This window comes from Megascapheus bottae, chromosome 12, assembly GCF_031878675.1.
Source record: "Megascapheus bottae isolate mThoBot1 chromosome 12, mThoBot2.hap1, whole genome shotgun sequence".
In the NCBI taxonomy this organism is placed as follows: domain Eukaryota; kingdom Metazoa; phylum Chordata; class Mammalia; order Rodentia; family Geomyidae; genus Megascapheus; species Megascapheus bottae.
This window is the reverse complement of record NC_143520.1, coordinates 58404954-58423162: the sequence shown is the minus strand read 5'-3', so window position 1 is coordinate 58423162 and position 18209 is coordinate 58404954. Positions and strand designations below refer to the sequence as shown.

The 18209-nt window shown below is 39.6% G+C and overlaps 1 protein-coding gene across 2 annotated transcripts in view; it reads left to right on the top strand.

Annotated features, from left to right (window-relative positions):
- Fat3 (FAT atypical cadherin 3) overlaps nucleotides 1-18209 on the top strand; it is a 513350-nt gene that overhangs the window by 319195 nt on the left and 175946 nt on the right. The window lies entirely within an intron of this gene.

The window sequence follows — 18209 nt, the reverse complement described above, 5'->3', positions numbered from 1 at the left end:
AAGGAAGAAAGAAGGTGAGGGAGTGATGGAGAAGATAGCATGGCTCAAGACACATATTGTATATAAATGGACATGTTTAAAAATGAAGCCCACTTTGTGATACCAAATTGCAGCAACCCCAGGATTCAGTCCTTTGTCTTCATTGAAGTAGTAAAGACTTATTGGAGGAAAAGATAAACAGAGGTCTCCTTAGGAGTCCCAAGGTAAAGGCACCACCTGCAGTGCATTGAGCAGGGATTACTAAGGTATACCTGAGAACCATTGGGTAGACTGTGAGACTTACCAGTCCTCAGACCCAAACAGAAAATCCATACAGCCTCCCTGAGCGCTCAGTGAATCCATTAGCTCCTCTAGTTGGCTAACCATGCTAGCACCTGGGGGTCAGTAAGTCCACTGTTCCACTGCAAGTCCATTCCAGGGGCAGTGGACAATGCCATGATACGCAGGGGCCTGCATGCCTGGCAGCTCAAAGCGATCTGATGTTCTGGGCCTGCACGTGGAAGTGCTCACAGCCCTGATCAGAGTTGAGGCTTCTGTGTGAAATACCTTTGCCCTGATTGCCAGCCAGGCTCTCACTCGTACAACTTGTTCATACGAATATATGAAATAAAGTGATATTTTTTTTTCATGCTGAAGAATCACGGGAGAAATGCATCTACCACACCTGACAAACACATACCTATCCTAAGATCTTCAGGCCCCATATGGTGCCCTCCATTAAATCCAATATTTTAAGGAAAATTGGAGCAGAAATCTGTGCACTTGGTCTTGAATTATGGGCCTGCCATGATTCACTTACAGCTGTGGGTGATGTGATTTGATTGTCCTGGACCTCATTTCTTTGGCCATGAAATCTGCCAAATAATTACTAGCCAATATGCTTCAAAGGCACACTGTTAGGATCAAGCCTTATGTTTTATATCAAAGTATATTTTGAAATTCTTAAAGTATTACACATAATAGAGAGTTATTATTATCCCTTTAAAGCACTGGTATCATCTCATAAATATAAATGACTCCAAGCTGCCAAAATGTAATTATAATAATTTGTTTCCTATTAATGGGCTACAATACTTACCTGGTCTAGAATTTGATTATACTTGCCAGAATAATAACACCTTACATTATAGCTCTGCTGACTTTTCTTTTCAAAAGAGAGTAGGGGACACTTGGAGAGGCTATGTACTTGAACAGTAGCTCCATCACTTGCCAGCAGGAAGCAGGCACGTGTCCTCTTAGCCTAGAGATCTGGCTGAGATCACTTCTTGCCAGCTAGTACACACAAATGAGTGTCTCTAGGGTTTGTGGTACAGACAGAGACTGTTACAGGAGGTAAAATTTTGCAATTGTGTTTTTTTTAATTGTAATTAATAGAAGGGTTACATGATATTTACCAGATAGATGGTGCATTAATTCCCATACACTGATACCCTTTCACATGTCTTGGTCCCCATTTCCCTCCCCCCCACCCCTCATCTTGTTTTCCCCCATTCCCTATCCAATTTCAAATAACCAAATACAAATATATATGATATATTAGGTAACAAAGTGAGATACTATAACAATATGAGATAACCAAGGGACAGCAAAAGAGATGAGAGATAACATAGTACCTTAAGAACAACAATCATTCATTATATGGCTTATGTTTTTATATCCTAGAGATCCTTTCATTTAGCGTCCTACTATATGGCCTTTTGTATCAAGGTTTTGCTCTATTGCAAATCTCTGCTAAGAGAGCCCAAGGTTTCCATAGAGAAAGAGGTCAATGGTGTTGGAAATATACTTCAGGGAATCATCTCAGAGAACTGCCCAAATATCCAGAAGGGCAGGCCCATCCAGATACAAAAAGCTTTTAGAACCACAAAGAGACCTGACCAGAAAAGGACATCCCACCGCCACATTATAATGTGAACTGGATCAATAGAGGCCGAAGATAGGATCCTAAAAGCAGTCAGGGAGAAGACAACAATCACCTACAAAAGCAAACCAATCAGAATAACCCCAGATTTCTCAGCAGAGACCATGCAAGCAAAGAGATTGGAACGATATATACCATGCCCTGAAGTCAAATAACTACCAGCCAAGAATACTGTACCCAGCTAAGCTCTCATTCATAACTGAGGGAACAATAAAAACATTCCATTCCAAGGAAAAGCTTCAACATTATGTAGCAACAAAACCAACATTACAGAAAATTATCAAAGATGTTCTACACATGGAAAACCAACACAAAATTAATACAGAGAAAGACATGGCACCTAAAACTCATAACATCTAAGTACCACAAAAACTGTCAAGACACAGGCCCTAACGAAAGCTTGTAAAAATGGCAGGAACTAATAAATATTTCTCAATCCTGACTCTCAATATCAATGGACTTAACTCTCCAATTAAATGGCATAGATTATCTACTTGGATCAAAAAACAGGATCCATCATTCTGCTGTCTTCAAGAGACACATCTTACCCAAAAAAACAAACACCTTTTGAAAATGAGAAGTTGGAATAAACTCTATCAAGCTAACAGCCCCCATAAACAGGCTGGAGTTGCCATCCTCATATCAGATAAAATAGATTTCAAACTAAAATTAGTGAGAAAAGACAAAGAAGGTTACTACATACTACTAAAGGGATCTTTCCTCCAGGAGGACATAACCATCCTAAATATCTACACACTGAATCCCAGAGCTCCGAACTTCATCGAGCAAACTTTACTTTCACTGAAACCATACATAGATCGAAACACAGTGATAATTGGTTACTTTAACACACCACTCTCACCTTTGGACAGATCAACAAGGCAAAAACTCAACAGAGAAACCTTAGAATTGAACAACTATATAGACCAACTAGATCTAACAGACATCTGCAGATTATTCCACTCAGCAACAACACAATGTACGTTTTTCTCAGCAGCACATGGAACATTTTCCAAAATAGACCACATTTTAGGCCATAAAACAAACCTGGACAGATTCAGAAACACTGAAATTATTCCCTGCACTCTCTCAGACCACAAGGCATCAAATTGGAACTGAACACACGACTCCACCAACGAAAACCCTGTAACTCATGGAGATTGAACAACACATTGTTGAATCACCAATGGGTCATCGAAGAGATCAGAACAGAAATCCAACAGTTTATGAAATTTAACAAAAAGGAGCACACAAAATACCAGCTCCTTTGGGACATGGCAAAGGCAGTACTCAGAGGAAAATTCATAGCTCTGAGTGCCTACAATAACAAATTGGAAAATCGCAAACCAACAATTTAATGCAATTGTGGTTTCTAGGTATCTTAATTTATTTCCCAAAAAATCTTTAATAGTTTCACTTGTTTTTATGTTTTTTGTTTTTCTGATCACGGGCTTGAACTCTGGGCCTAAGCATTATCCCTGGGCTCCTTTTGCTCAAAGATTAGTGCTCTACCACTTAAGCTACAGCACCACTGCCAGATTTTTCTACAATTAATTGGAGATAAGGGTCTCACAGACTTTCTTGTCTCTCCTGGCTTCCAACCATAATCCTCAGATTTCAGCCTCCTTAGTAGCTAGGATTACAGGTATGAGCCACAGGCACCTATTAGTTTTCCTATTCTTTACAGACATAAATACTAAGTCTCTATTTGGTACTTATTCTTATGTAGTTGGAGATCTAGAACATAGTTTTTCAATACATGGTATAATCTTCAAGCAGGGTAGCATACTATCCAACTTCACTATGTTATTGCAAGATTAAAACATACAGTCCAGGCTTGTACTAACTAGCTGCTCAAGAAATTGTAGCGTTAATTATCTAGGTCTCAATTATTATCATAAGGTGACTTAATACCTGAATTCTCATAAAAATGAATCTTCATTTCAACTCTCCAGAAAGGTGGGTAGCCCTAATCAACCATTACATTCCTAGAATCCCAATCTGTATAACAGTGGCAATCACTTTATTCATGCTGTGTATCAGAGACTTCCATCCTGTTGGGGAGCATGGAGTGAGCAGGATACTTGAACAACCACAGAATGAATGAATGAATGAATGAATGAATGAATATATGAAAGTTATAACTTCATACAAATACTCTTGGAGATTGCTAAAAGGAAGTGTTATGATGTTTCCTAAAAGTGGTAGGTTATGCCATATTTCATCGTCTGAGTAGGAAGGCTTGTTTGAGGAGGTGATACTTTATGACATGAGACCAACGTTCTGTTCAAGCCACAGAGCCAAGGTCACTGTGAAAATACATATAAATTTGAAGAAGGACAGAAGGCAGAGATAGGAAATCAGAATGGAAAAACAGACATAGGACTGTGGTAAAAAACAATGAATTTTCTCCTGAGTGCAAGTGAAAACTATGAAACAGAGGTGACAAGATTTGAACGCTATTGTCATGCAAAAAGCCAGGAGGACATGGAGGCAGGGGTGGGCATGGGGGCAGCCAGCACCCAGGATGGCCAGGAGATTTGTGGAAAGCTTTCCTGGTCATCCAGGAGAGAGAGGAAAATAGTCTCCAGAAGCTGATGGTAGTAAGAAGATAATTATCTAATGCAAATCCCATCATGAATCAGAAAAGCTGTCAGCTTACTTTTCTGGTTTTCACAGTTGAGATCTTACAGGCTGAAGGTCATCTGAATGGTGATGGTTGGCTCTCAAGTGTATCCCATTGCCTTCCAGCAACCAAGAGCTTCCAAAACGCTGTCTTCTCATTCACTATGTCCTTTGCTAAGGCTTCTGGAAAACACCTGATTGGTAGAGCTGTCACACTCTTTGTGTCTGTTTCTATTTCTGGTGTTCTCTCTCCTCTCTCTCTCTCTCTCTCTCTCTCTCTCTCTCTCTCTCTCTCTCTCTCTCTCTCTCTCTCTCTCTTTCTCTTTCTCTCTCTCTCTCTCTCTCTCTCGCTCCTCTTCTTTTTTTCTGCATGTGTTTCACTCTCACACATAGATATATGGTTGCTGTCACTCTACAGTGTTCATTTCTTGGCCGCGTTCATTTTGGTCTATATAATACTGCTGAGGTGGTCTAAGTAATCTCCTCTTCTTTGTTTCTGAAAGAACCATGGACAAGATATTGCTTTTAGCCTTTTAAAAAGGAGTAAAACACTGTTATTGACAGTGCAAGATAAGGTTGGCTATAGTTATACAAGTTTTTAGCTGCTTATTCACTTTGTGAGATGCGAGGCAAAAGTTGGATATTCAACCCTCTAGAAAGTAGAATCTTTCATTTCCAAGATAACTTTCTGCCACTTATACCCCTATTAACCTTCTGGTTCTCATATTTTTCCTTTCCAATAAAATGAAGTTAATTCTTAAAAGGACCCGTTGAAGAGCTGACTGGAAGGTATGATTCGGAAAGTCTGGGAAAGACAAGTGTGATGTGTTGTAGGTAGCTACTGCTGTGGTAAAAGACTCTGTACACTACTGTCATTCTGTACAATGGATTAAGATGATCTAGCCTTACCATTTCTGAGAGATATGAGTTTGTGAGTTTACAGAACATGTATCTTACACCTGTAAGTATCAGAGGAAGATTGTAGTTCAGAATCCAAAAATCTTGATAAAGCAATGAGAACAACAAGGAATTACAGGGAAATTTACAAGTACATTTGCTACTTCTCTGGTAACTTCTAAGTGCCAACTCTTGTCTGGTTTAGAAGTGTTATGTGAAATTAGTTCAGCCTGTGTCAGCCGTCCTATCAGTATCTTGTTTCAGAGCTTGGCCTTGAGTTACATAGAATTGGAGTCCTGAAAGACAGCTTTCTGCTTTCTTTTTTGTATAAGATCATGGCACCAAAAAGTTACTGTCCTGCTGGACACCTGTGGCTCATGCCTATAATCCTAGCTACTCAGGAGGTTGAAATCTGAGGATCGTGGTTTGAAGCTAGTCAGGGGAAGGCAAGTTTGAGACTCCTATCTCTTCAGCCCCGCTTACTTCATTATCAGAGAACACAGCTGTGAAATAAGGAATAAATGTGCTAACTCTTCATTATTATAATTGCTTGTACGGACTATTTTCTTACCTGTGAGAAAGTTAAGCTCCCCTGGCCCCCCACATACAGTGGGCATGAAACCTATTCCTCAATTTAGTAACACCAGGTAGTGTGGGGAAATTTGGGTGTTAAATTCAAGCATGCCTGAGTATGTGTTTTGGTTTGCTCAAAGAGATTTGCCTGGATGATGCTCTTTTGCTCAAGGCTTTTTCTGTGATTAATTGGAGATAAGAGTCTCATGAACTTTTCTGCCCAGCCTGGCTTCAAACAATGATCCTCAGATCCCAGATTCCTGAGCCACTAGGATTACAGACATAAGCCACTAGTGCCTAGTTCTCACAGAGGTTTTGAATGAGCTACTGAACCTAACTAGACCTACTTTCTCTCACCTGGTCATCAACGTAACGATTCTAACAATTCCTACCTCAGGCATAGTATACATTAGATTACATAGCCCAGTGTTCTAATTCTAATGACTGAGGAGGCCGAAATCTAAAGCTCATAGTTTGAAACTAGCCGAGCTAGAAAGGCATTGGAAACTCTTATCTCCAGTCAACCAGTGAAAGGCCAGAGGCGAGCTGTGGCTCAGGTGGTAGAACACCAGCTTTGACTGAGCTAAAAAATAAAATAAAGCAAGAGCTTGAGGCCTTGAGTTCAATCCTCAATGTCAGCACAAAAGAAAAATTAAAGAAGATTATAAACTGCAGGGTTGTGGATGGCACAGATTGACTCACTGGCTTCTGTGTTCGGAGAAGCTACTTGTACATCAGGAAAACAGGAAGTACGCAATAAATGTGTAGTGTGAGTGAAACCATTTTCCTCAGCTCTAAGTGACATGAAGAGAGGAAGTCTCAGTACATGGTTTGGAGACAGAAAGAACACATTGCCCCCTCCATCTCTATAAGGTTAGCAAGTTAAATTCCCTGTAGTCCTCTCTTGCCTCACCTATAATATTGGAGTACCAATATTACAGGTAAGCTACACAGAGAGCTCAAATACAAAACCCCAAACTGTTATTTGTTCCCACTTCTCTCATCCATCCTTTCTCCCTTGTCTTCAGAATCATAAGCCCACTTGCCTTTCATTTTCTGTATTGGTCCCAATAGTTCTTAAAAGAGGTATCCAGGGACCAGGAGTGTGGCCCAGTGGTACAGTGCTCCCTAACATGCCTGAAGCCCTGGGTTTGATTCTTTGGTACCACATACACAGAAAAAGCCAGAGATAGTGCTGTGGCTCAAGTGGCAAAGCACTAAACTTGAGGGAAAAAACCTAAGGACTGTGCACAGACCCTGAGTTCAAGACCCAGGGCAGAAAGAAAAAGAAAGGAAGGAAGGAAGGAAGGAAGGAAGGAAGGAAGGAAGGAAGGAAGGAAGGAAGAAAGAAAGAAAAAAAGAAAGAAATGCTTTAAAAACAATCCTATAGTCCTGGCTTAATTCTGCATAAATCTTTATTTTTCTCAACAAGAGAGTATCTTTTGCTCCTTTTTTGATCTTAAAATGGTTCTCTGTTCAGGGCCTGATGGTTCAAATAAAAGTCTCTCAAAGGGAAGAAAAGAGAGTATTTTCTTTACTAATCAGAAAAGATGACAAAGCCCTGTAAGTAGTGCGAAGGCAGTATATGAGAAACAATTCTATATGGATGAATGTGGTTTGAGAGTTCAGGAAAGGCAGAGATTTTATAGTGAAGTATAAGCATCAAAATACATTACAGAGGAATACAATAGATCTATATGAAGGTATATTATTTAGTGTTTGTCTTTTAATAATTCATACATCGGACCTATGTAAGACATAATCATGCCAGTATTTTTTGCTTCCTCTTTGAAGAATCCCTATGAATGTTTTCATTTTCTGAGGGAAAAAGTCTGCTCTTCAGTATGTTTTATACTACTTCCTCTTGCCTGAGGATGCAAATTCATTTCTACATTAGATGTCTATCTGGTGCTGACTAGGGGGTATGGATTTGAATTCATCTCTTCTGCCCATCAAGGAATTAAAAGGCAGGTATATGTTCAAATGAGACAGAGCAAGTGGCTCACGCCTGTAATCTCAGGAGGTTGTGATCTGAGGATAGGGGTTCAAAGCCAACCGGGCACTAAAAAGTCCCTGAGACCCTTATCTCCAATTAATCACCAGAAAACTGGAAGTGGTGCTGTTGCTCAAGGGGTAGGGCAGTAGCCTTGAGTTGAAGAGCTCAGGGATAAGACCTAGGCCCAGAGTTCAAGTCCCACAACCAACAACAACAACAAAAAAAGAAAAGCAGAAATTGGAAGGAGCAGGACTCTTTATCCCAAAATGATCATAAACAGGAGTCCAGTGGAATCCTCATGAATCTTGGGTTTCATACTTTGGACTCCTCCTGTACCTCTTACCCTCCCTAGAGTTCGCACTAATTACTTAATAACTTAAAATTTCTGTACTCTAGCTCTTTCTGTTCTATAAGCAAACATGAGGAGCCTATAGGGGAAATGGTTAAGCAGGAACTCAAAGCACTATGGGAACAAGAAATGCCATAATGGTCCGTGTGTGTGTGTGTGTGTGTGTGTGTGTGTGTGTGTGTGTGTGGTGTCCGTCGTGTGCTATATGTACTATTTCTTTTCCTTTTCCCTATCCATCTAACAAACCTTTCCTTCTTTCACCTCCCTGGTAGTTTCTTACTATAGTAACAACCTGCTTTAGAAATACTGGTAATTTCTACTGAAAAAAATGCAGGCCTACTCAATCAGTTAAGTGATCTGTATTTTAATAATTTATCCAAAGTAAAAATGGCTACCCTAAAATTCTCTTCGTGCATCATGGCCCTCCAAAAAACAAACAAACAGGAAAGGTTCATGTATGAAATTGTGAATTTGCAGCATGTTGCATGTCTTGGTAGCAGGAAGACAGCTGGTGACCTACCACTAGAACCCCCAAGAGAGTGCTAAGCACATACATGCCCTGTGGCATGGCTGCTGAGTTCCTTCACTCTCTCTCTTCATACCAGTCTTGTTTTGGGCCTCCACTGTTCATATTATTATCAAATCCATCAACTCCAACAAAGTGAATGGAAATTCATTGCGGTTTTATAGTGAAGTGTCAAGTACCTAGCTCGGGCCTTGCATTGGATCAGGCTCTAGGGTTCTTTTACTGGACTTACAATTCTCTTTCAGGTAGGTGATATTTACACCAAAGTTTATTAGAGCACTAAACTATGGATCATGTGGTGAGTTAGTTTAGTTCCTACATTGGCATCAAAGGGCTGAGATTTTTTATTGATAAAGAATGAAGTGTCAGGCACTGGTTGCCCACACATAGAATCCTAGCTACTCAGAAGTCTGATATCTGAGGATCCCAGTTCAAAATGAGCCAAGGGAGGAAAATTCATGAGACAATTGTCTCCAATTAATCAGCAAATGCTGTACGTGGACGTATGGCACAAATAGTAGAATGCCAGTAGAAAGAGTAAGGCTCTGAATTCAAGCCCCAGAACTGTCAACAAACAAAAAATAAAAGAATAAAGCTTTTTTCCTATTATACAAATGCAAACAGAAGGCTAGACCAAAGGAGAGGGAGTGAAAGTCACATAAGCCACTTTCTAGTGTCTGTTAAAGATCTTCCTCTTCATTTTTAAACAAGAAACACGTCCCTGAATGTTTATCAGCACATTAAAATGTGGCAATTGAATGAACCAGGTGTCAAGTCAATTCACTGTCATGTAACAATATCCACAAAACTAAAAAAGTTCTTTTTTCCTCATGTGTCCTTTGGGTGTCCACCTGTCATCCACTCTTCTGTTCCTTTACTCTTCATTAGCCATGTCTACATTCAAAGCTCCGGCTCAGACTCCAGCAGGAAGGGAAGGTGCTGTGACTGAGTTACAACTCCCTCCAAATTCATTAGTTAAAAACTTTTAACCCAGGCCGGGAGTTTGGCCTAGTGGTTAAAGTGCTTGCCTGGCATGCACGAAGACCCGGGTTCGATTCCTCGGTACCACATACATAGCAAAAAGCTGGAAGTGGTGCTGAGGCTCAAGTGGTAGAGGTCTAGCCTTGAGAAAATCCAAGGACAGTGCTCAGGCCCTGAGCTCAAGCCCAGGACTGGCCAAAAAAAAAAACTTTTAACCCTTACTATCTCCTACTACAATTTGCTTGGAGATGGGATATGCAGAAAGGTCATTAAATTAAAATGAGGTCATTAGGTTTAGCCCTAATCCAATAGGAATGGTATCACTAGAATAGGAAATTTGGACATAGACATGTATAGAAGGAAGACCCCAAGGAAGAAGATGGGAATGAGAATCCATATTCCTCTGTTCCTCAACCTCAGACTTGTAGCCTCCAAAAGTATAAGGAAACAAACTTCTCTAATTTAAGTCACTTGTTCTAGGGTACTTCGTTACAGTTGATGTCACAGCCCAGTCATTTGTTGACTTGTCTGTCAGTGCCCTTCCTTGCGTTATACCACCTCATACGACTAATTTAAACATACTAGACTCTACTAAGACTCAGATGTAGCTACCATTATAGGATAAGAGAATAAAACTTCCATATAATTATGATAATTCTCACAATCAACGCTATAGCTAACGAGGAAGCAAAATTACCCAAGTTAACATTCTCTATAGAAGAAAACAGCACATTTTGTCTCCTACCTGTTTGAGAGGATCCTTCTTCCTCTCTTCTCAATAAGTGTTTCTACTGCTATTTTCTAGAAAATCCAAGCAAGGGAAGAGTATTATTGTGAAGACTGTGCCGTGGTGTGATGACAACAGTAGTGGTTGTGGTTGTGGGGTCTGGGGAGTACCTATGAGCTGAGAGTGATGTTGCCATTTTGACTTCCACAACGCGGTCCAGGTTGAGCTCCGTTAGGAATAGCTCTTTTAGAGAACTTTATAACAGCGTGCATTGTGGAGATAGCATGTAAATTTTCAGTGAACCACAAAGGAAATACCAAATCAGAGCCATAAAACAAACTTTTTAAAGTAAATAGTAATGATCAGAGTAAGTCCATTCAGAACAGAGTGCAAGATGGCCGTGGAGCCCCGTAGTCAGAGCAGCATGGACGCATCCATGCCTGTAAAGAGCCTCAGGCAGTGGCATGGATTCTAGTGCCATTCGAATGTCTCATGGAAGAAATGAAAAACAAAATGAAATCAGATTTATATGCCAAATCTCCCCACATTAACTATTGACACTTGAATTATTTTAAAAATTTGTAAGTAAGGAATCTCTATTGTACAACAGTGGATGGAAGAAAATAAATTCTTATCTGCTTCAATCCTTTCCCAGTGAAGTAATTCACACACTTGTGGAATGTGTGGACCGTTTTCTGCCTTTTCTTTACCTCATCTCTTCTCAATATGTGAATGAAGATGGAAAGGAAAAAGGAAAGGTTGGTGGTGGGGAGAGGAAGGAAGGAAGCTCCTGGCAATGTATAAATAGTATGGTAAAATGAGTAATTTGTTAAACCTATCTTCACATGTCATCTCTACCCCATTCAGGGAAGAGAGGGGTCATAGGATGTGTGTGTGGAGGGGGAGGGGGGGTGTTACGGTTTGAGGCCTTGAACTCAGGGCCTGATGCTGTCCCTTAGTTTTTCACAAAAGGCTGGCACTCTACACCACCTGAGTGGCAGCTCTACTTCCAGCTTTTTGGTTGTTCATGGAAGAGAAGAAAAGAGTTTTACACTTTTTCCTTCCCTGGTCCGGCTGTGATTGAACCATGATTCTCAGCCTCCTGAGAAACTAGGAAGGAACCACTGTGGCCTATGGGAGGTTCTTTTGAGGGTCTTTGGATCAGAGCATGGGTGTCATGCCTGCTGCTTCCTGCTCACAATGCTTCCTCATTTTTAACTTTGATATCCATTAGCTAATAGTCTGTAGGCAAACACTTGTAAGCACAAGGCAAGCTGTCTGAAATCAACCTTTGCTGCCACATATAGCCAGCCCTTAATTTTTCTTATTGTGAGAGGTCACATTTGTTTAGTTTTGCTTTAAATCTAAACACTAATTAGTAGAATAACAGGAGATAAGATCCTGTTCAATTGGGTCTGGAAAGGTCCTTCCATTCCTTGGTGTAGCCTGGAAATGGAAATGAACTGGGTTTTGCCTGCCTTGCTCACAGAGCTGGCAGGCAGATAATTGCTCCAGGCAGGTCACAGCTTGCTGAGCTGTGCTGTGCACACAGGCTGTGGGGAGCTAAGGCTCTGCTTTGTTTTCACTTCTGAATGGCTTCCCAATGTAGTGCTATTTGGCTGCTTCCTTTCTGTCTTCCAGGCAAGCAGCTGTAATGTCTTCAGGCATTGGTTGAGAACTTAGGGTGAGCAGAAGGAGCCAGGACTTATTACCCTAGAGGTCTTGCATAAATGGCTTAGCCTTTTTAGACAAGAGATTTGAGCTTCACCCCTGGTTTTAAACAGTCCTAACAGCTCCCAACCCTCAAGCATACATCCCAGGAACTGAGTCTCAACCCTCAGCACCTCAGCACCTCTTCCCTCCTTCTTTTGGGAGGCTTTTCTAGTTTATTTTGGGCGGCTTATTCTCCAAGCCACAGAATGGTCTATCCAGACTGATTTCCCTTGAGCTCCTCAGTAGCCATCAAAGCACATGCCTGGCACAGATGTGTGGCCCAGCTGAGCACTTCAAATCTGTGAGAGTTTGGGAATGAAGTGGCAGTGGGTTTAGAACATGAAACTCAACCCAAGTGTTTCTATTATTAATAGGAAAGTCTACAGTAGCTTGCTTTCTTCCTGCCTTTGTTCAAATGGGCTTTTGGTTTAGGAACAGCTCATTTCAGGACCTCTGTAATGAAATGTGAGATGTCTGTTCATATACATAACATTATATATATACATAACACTAAAATAAAAACAAATCAGGGGGCCCCTCGATGTCTGAGGCCACATAAAATTGTCAAAATTCAGAAAATCTGTAACAGATATGGCCGTGGTATATTGTTGTTAGTGTCATATGCATTTTACACAATTAGTCAATCCAACTTTTTTAAAAGTAAAACATCTTTTATAATATGTCTTAATTATAGTACTCCTTTAAAATTTATAGCAACCTTTTTTTAACTATAAATGTGGATTGAGATAGCTAAAGTATAGATGAACAATCATTTATTAGGTGTGAACTTGAGCCAAATGAATTCATCTAAACCTCATTTTTGTTGCTGGTAAAATTGGGGCAGTGATCATTTCTTCTTTCCACTATTTCTTAAGGTGTGTTGCAGGTACAATTAGCTGTTGCGATTAGAAGCTTTCATATTTCCTTTGTGATTCCTGGAGCAGTGTTTTTAAGACTCAATTCAGAGCTCTTGGGCAATTATGTTGTATGTTAGTTTGATATTTTGACCTACTGTTGTTAAATATACTTATGAGTCTGTAAAAAAATATTTTTTTCTAAGCTTCAAAGAATTGTACAAGGGGAGTTACAATTAACATGTCCATGTAAGTGTTCAGTGTGCTTTGTCGTCATCACCACTTCCGTCATTCTCTCCCATTCCATCTGTTCCCTTTCCCTGGACTCCCCTCATATTTCTCACTTCCTCTACTACTTATGTACATTGAGTAGTTCCTTGCTCTCTTTCCTATGTATCCCCTCCAGCCCACGGCACTTTAATTTCGTGTTATTCATTTTGTTCAACTGCCTGTTGATTGTCTAAAGGTTTGTTCCATGGAGTATCCCTCCTGCCTGTGCTTTATTTTAGTCAACTACAGTGCATATGGCCATAAAGGAAATGCAAATAAATCCAGACAATACTGAGATTGCATGGCATTCCAATTAGATGGGCATCATCAAGAATCAACAAAGGCTGGCAAGGATATGGGGGAGAAAGGATACATGGGTAATGTGAGAAGAAAGTAATGCAACCACTAGGGAAGGCAATCAGGAGATTCCTCATAAATACTCATGGTACTTTAATATGATAATATCTGTAAACGTGTCTGCAAAGCAGTTCCTGGCACATAGTTGGTGCTCAAAAGAAGATTGTTTTCTTATCTGGAGAAAAAGCTTAAAATTTCAGAGATTGATGAGCTTTCTTTTGCCAGTGTAATCTAGAATATCTTAGCTAGGCTAATGAGTCAACCAGAGGCCCAGGGTAGCTCAGATCTTCCTTGGTCTTTGCTACCAAGATCATTACCTCTTATTTTATTTATTTGTTAGTGAAGTTGGTGTGTTTAATGCTTAAATGTCTCAGGAGAGATTTCTTTTGTATGGAAAAGCAATCTGGGATGAAAATAATCAGGTGTATTTGTCTTTTCTGGAGATTTTCAGTGGAGGCAATTGCAGAGGTAGTCCATATACCAGCTAGTGCCCAGTTCAAATACCATAATTCAAAGATCATTGCCTATAGTAAGTTTCAATGGCACCTCTTCTTTAGGCCAGTCTTTGGCCTGCCAGCCAGCTGCAAGATCTGATATATGGAAATGTCTTAGGGTTTTCTTACTTATCCCATTGTGGGTGACGATTGCCAGGTAAGAGGGAGAGGCCAGAGCTGAAAAGTAGACTTCTTTCTATTGATAGCACCTAGAGTAATACCTGGATATGACAAGCACTCAATGGATATTGATTGACAAACTATTTAGGGCTTTCAGTAATCTGCAACCAGGTAATCTCTTTTGCAAGATGCAGTGATCTATACCACCAATCTGTGCAAAGCAAGCCAAGTATGAAAGGAAGGGGCCTGGACCAAAGGTTGCCGGTGCCTGGAGATCCAGCTGACATGCACTATGACAAGGGCTTTATCTCATTGTATACCATTCTTCACAGGTACATTGACCAGCCCAGCTTGGGTTTGCAATTTAAAAGCAGTTCTTTAATCACATTTCCCTACCTGAAGCAATCTACTATCCTCAAGAGGTGATAAGTATATAGTTCAGAAGGAAGATCTTCCATTTTTCACAAGGTACCCACTGTATACTCATAATGGTGTGGATAAACCAGTTAGACATGGAGCTAAGCTCTATGCTAATGTTCACTTTTCTAAGAAGTTCTTGAGATTAAATCTACTTTAGGTGACTGCTTTCTAATAGGATAGAAAGAATGTCACTATTTTTTTTAAAAAGATAGTAGTCCTCTTAAGAAACCACATGATGACAAAGCCCTTGGACTAGGCTACCAGGTGTTACTGAGATTTCTGCCCACTGCCAGAGAACCCTGTGACTTGTTCAGTGTGATCAAGGATATTTATCTTTTCTTGCTGCTTTTCAATTGAATTCTGTGAATGTAATTTTGACTTTCTTGTGTATTAGAAGACAGTCCTTTTTTTTCCTTTTATGGTGCAGGGCAACCTCTTTGTCACTGAAAATTGATTTGCAAGGTTTCATGATTGCTCTGTGAAGGCTTAAGGACTCTTTCTGATTATGTAAAAAATCAGAAAGACTGCACTAAGTTAAAAAATACTCTTTAGACTGGAGTTATCAGGGCAATAGACAGGTTTTCTGGTATACACAGATATCTCTTATTTGGTTTTGACCAGGAAGAATGATAATTCTTGCTAATTCTGCATTTTTTTTACTAATAGCAGTAGATAATGAGTGCTTGCTCCATCTCTGGATGAAAAATTACAAATTTCCCTTTGCAAGGTCATGTAGATCCACAGTAGGTGTTTTGATACATGCACAAAGCCACTTACCCAAATGATGCTTCCAGAAGGAAAGTCATTTAAATGTTCCTGTCACACTCAAGGATATCAATATGTAAGAAAGATTGAATTCAATTTTTGATGACTTAAAGTGTATGTATGTGTGCATGTGTCATCAATTACTATTTTCACTTCCTAGTACTGAGTCTGAAAACTATTCTGCCCTCCTTCCTTATATTAAAGAGAGATGGGAAAAATAAATTGAAATTAAGCCTCAAAAATCACTTTTATCTGGGAGGAGCATTAATTATGTAAGCCTAGACATTTCCCAAGACTTAAATATAAAGTTGCAGACTCCAAAGAAATGGTAAGTCTGGTTCCAAAAACGTGGAAGGAAAACACTAACCATGAGCTGGCCAGATGGTAAAACAAACATATCTAAATTCAACTTCCTTGTATCCTAAGATTGCTTGTCTCCTCAGAAGGACAGAATCTGGGCTGTGAGATTGCTTGATAAATAGAGATGTCTGCATTTCTATTGTGTGAGGTTGAAATGGTCACCCAGAGTGATTCACACCACATCTTTCACTCTGCTGACCATTTCATACAGGTTTCCTGACACAAGGTCTGATGTCAAACTGGGGAAGCAAGCCAGTAGAAAGCATAGCTGGAAGAAATGATAAGGGAGCCTAGAGCTGGATTCACTGTCCTGGGGTGATAAGTGAGTTTGAGGGGAGCTGCCCTGCATTGCCACAACCAGAGATTTGGGAATAAGTTCAGCACCACAAAGCATGATAAGTAATGGGAAAATGATTGTCCCCATTTACTTTTCTGTTCTCCTTTTGATTGTCATATATTTCAATGGCATCCAGATGTTCCATTATTTTAGCGACTAACTTGGGAAATTACATTGTAGTTACTTTCAAAGTTGTCAGAACACTGAACTCAACAATGACAGTTTATAACCCATTTTCTCTAAAGTGCTTAATTTTTTTCTTAACCCTGATGGGGTGGCATTTACATAAAGAAAGGCAGGAATCTAAAGCTCAATTCGTTTCCACATATGCAAAGCAGTTCTTTGTGCTCATCTAGGGCAAAGTAGTTTTTACACATACATATTAGGTACACTGCACACTAACTTTTCTGCTGCTGTGTCTAGACTTGTTTAAAAAGCTGGAATTTGTTTCAGGTTCTTAAACAATTGCAGTGTAAAGAGCGATGACTTAAATTCCCTTGAAATTCTAATGTATATACATTTTTTCCAACATGGAAAGCTAGTTAAAAGTCATAACATTATTAATTTTTAAAATACATATTTTCCTTCTGAATCAAAACCATAATAGCAGGTATCTATTTTACAACTGACTTACTGAAGATTTCCCAGAACACTCTATCTATAATTTTCAGTTGCAAGGAGATGAAGTTCTTCAGTTTAATGCTTTTAGTATTCTTATGGTAATTTTGAAATTGGGAGACTTGGCCACATCCATAAATGGTAACTGTAGAAAATCAGCCACTTTCAAGCCAAACAAAGGCATAGAGAACCTTGTGGATAGTTCTGAATAGAGACTATTTCTAACGAGTCTAGTTGTAGTGTGTATCCCTAAAGCCTATGAATGTGAGAGAACTATAAGACTATTGCTGTTGCTTTTCTTGTATAGACTGCTTGTATTATCTGTCTGTACAGTACTTAGCACCCTGTTGAACTCAATAAATATGCAGTGGTGATAATATTATTGCTCAGAATTCATTGAACACTTTCACATCTTTTGAGTGTCACAATGTTCTGCCTACTAGGTGCTGGGAATTTTAATTTAATGCTCATTCTGAGGCTTAAAGCTTGGAAGTGTAATGACCCATGTAAGATAATCCTCTACTAGAACAGGACTTTCTTGGAGCAAAGCCATTGGGCTGCCCAAGAATTCATTAAAAACCAGGGAAACTTCATTTCCCACACTACAATTCAGAGGGTCAGTTTACTGGTTTGTTCAGTCTCTACCCCCTAACATGTTCATAGAGTAATTCCTTGACACAGACACATGCACCCACCCACCTACACCCACACACATACACAGAAGAATAGATTTTTGCTGATCTATCATTATTGAACACCACTGACCAACCTTAAACTGGGATCCATGGTAGATTTTACAATAGAAATCACAAATCCATTGAACGAGTTCTCTACCAAGCCAACCCTCTTTGTCCTTCAGCCTAATTTAGCTATCACTAGACTTTAGAATATCTGTCAGTTTACACATGTTTTCTCTTTTAAAGTTGCATTTTTCTTGGCTTAATAAAAACTATTGACAGATAATATTCATACCAATAATTAATTTTCTTGGCATCAGACACAATTACTGGTATCTAAGCACTATTATTAAAGTGAATGAATGGATGATACATGAAGGAAAATACTTAGTTGCTCTAGATACCCCTTCTTTGTAATTTTATTATTTTCTAAGAAGAGAAAATTATTTGGGTTACCTGACCAAAATAATCCTTAATTTTTATTGTAATTAATAGGAGGATTACATTATATTCACCAGATAGAAGGTACATTACTTAACAATCATTGCTACCCCTTCTCATGTTTTTGTCCTCATTTCCCTCCCCAACCCCTCCCCTCATCTTGTTTTCCCCGCTTCCCTAAAAAATCC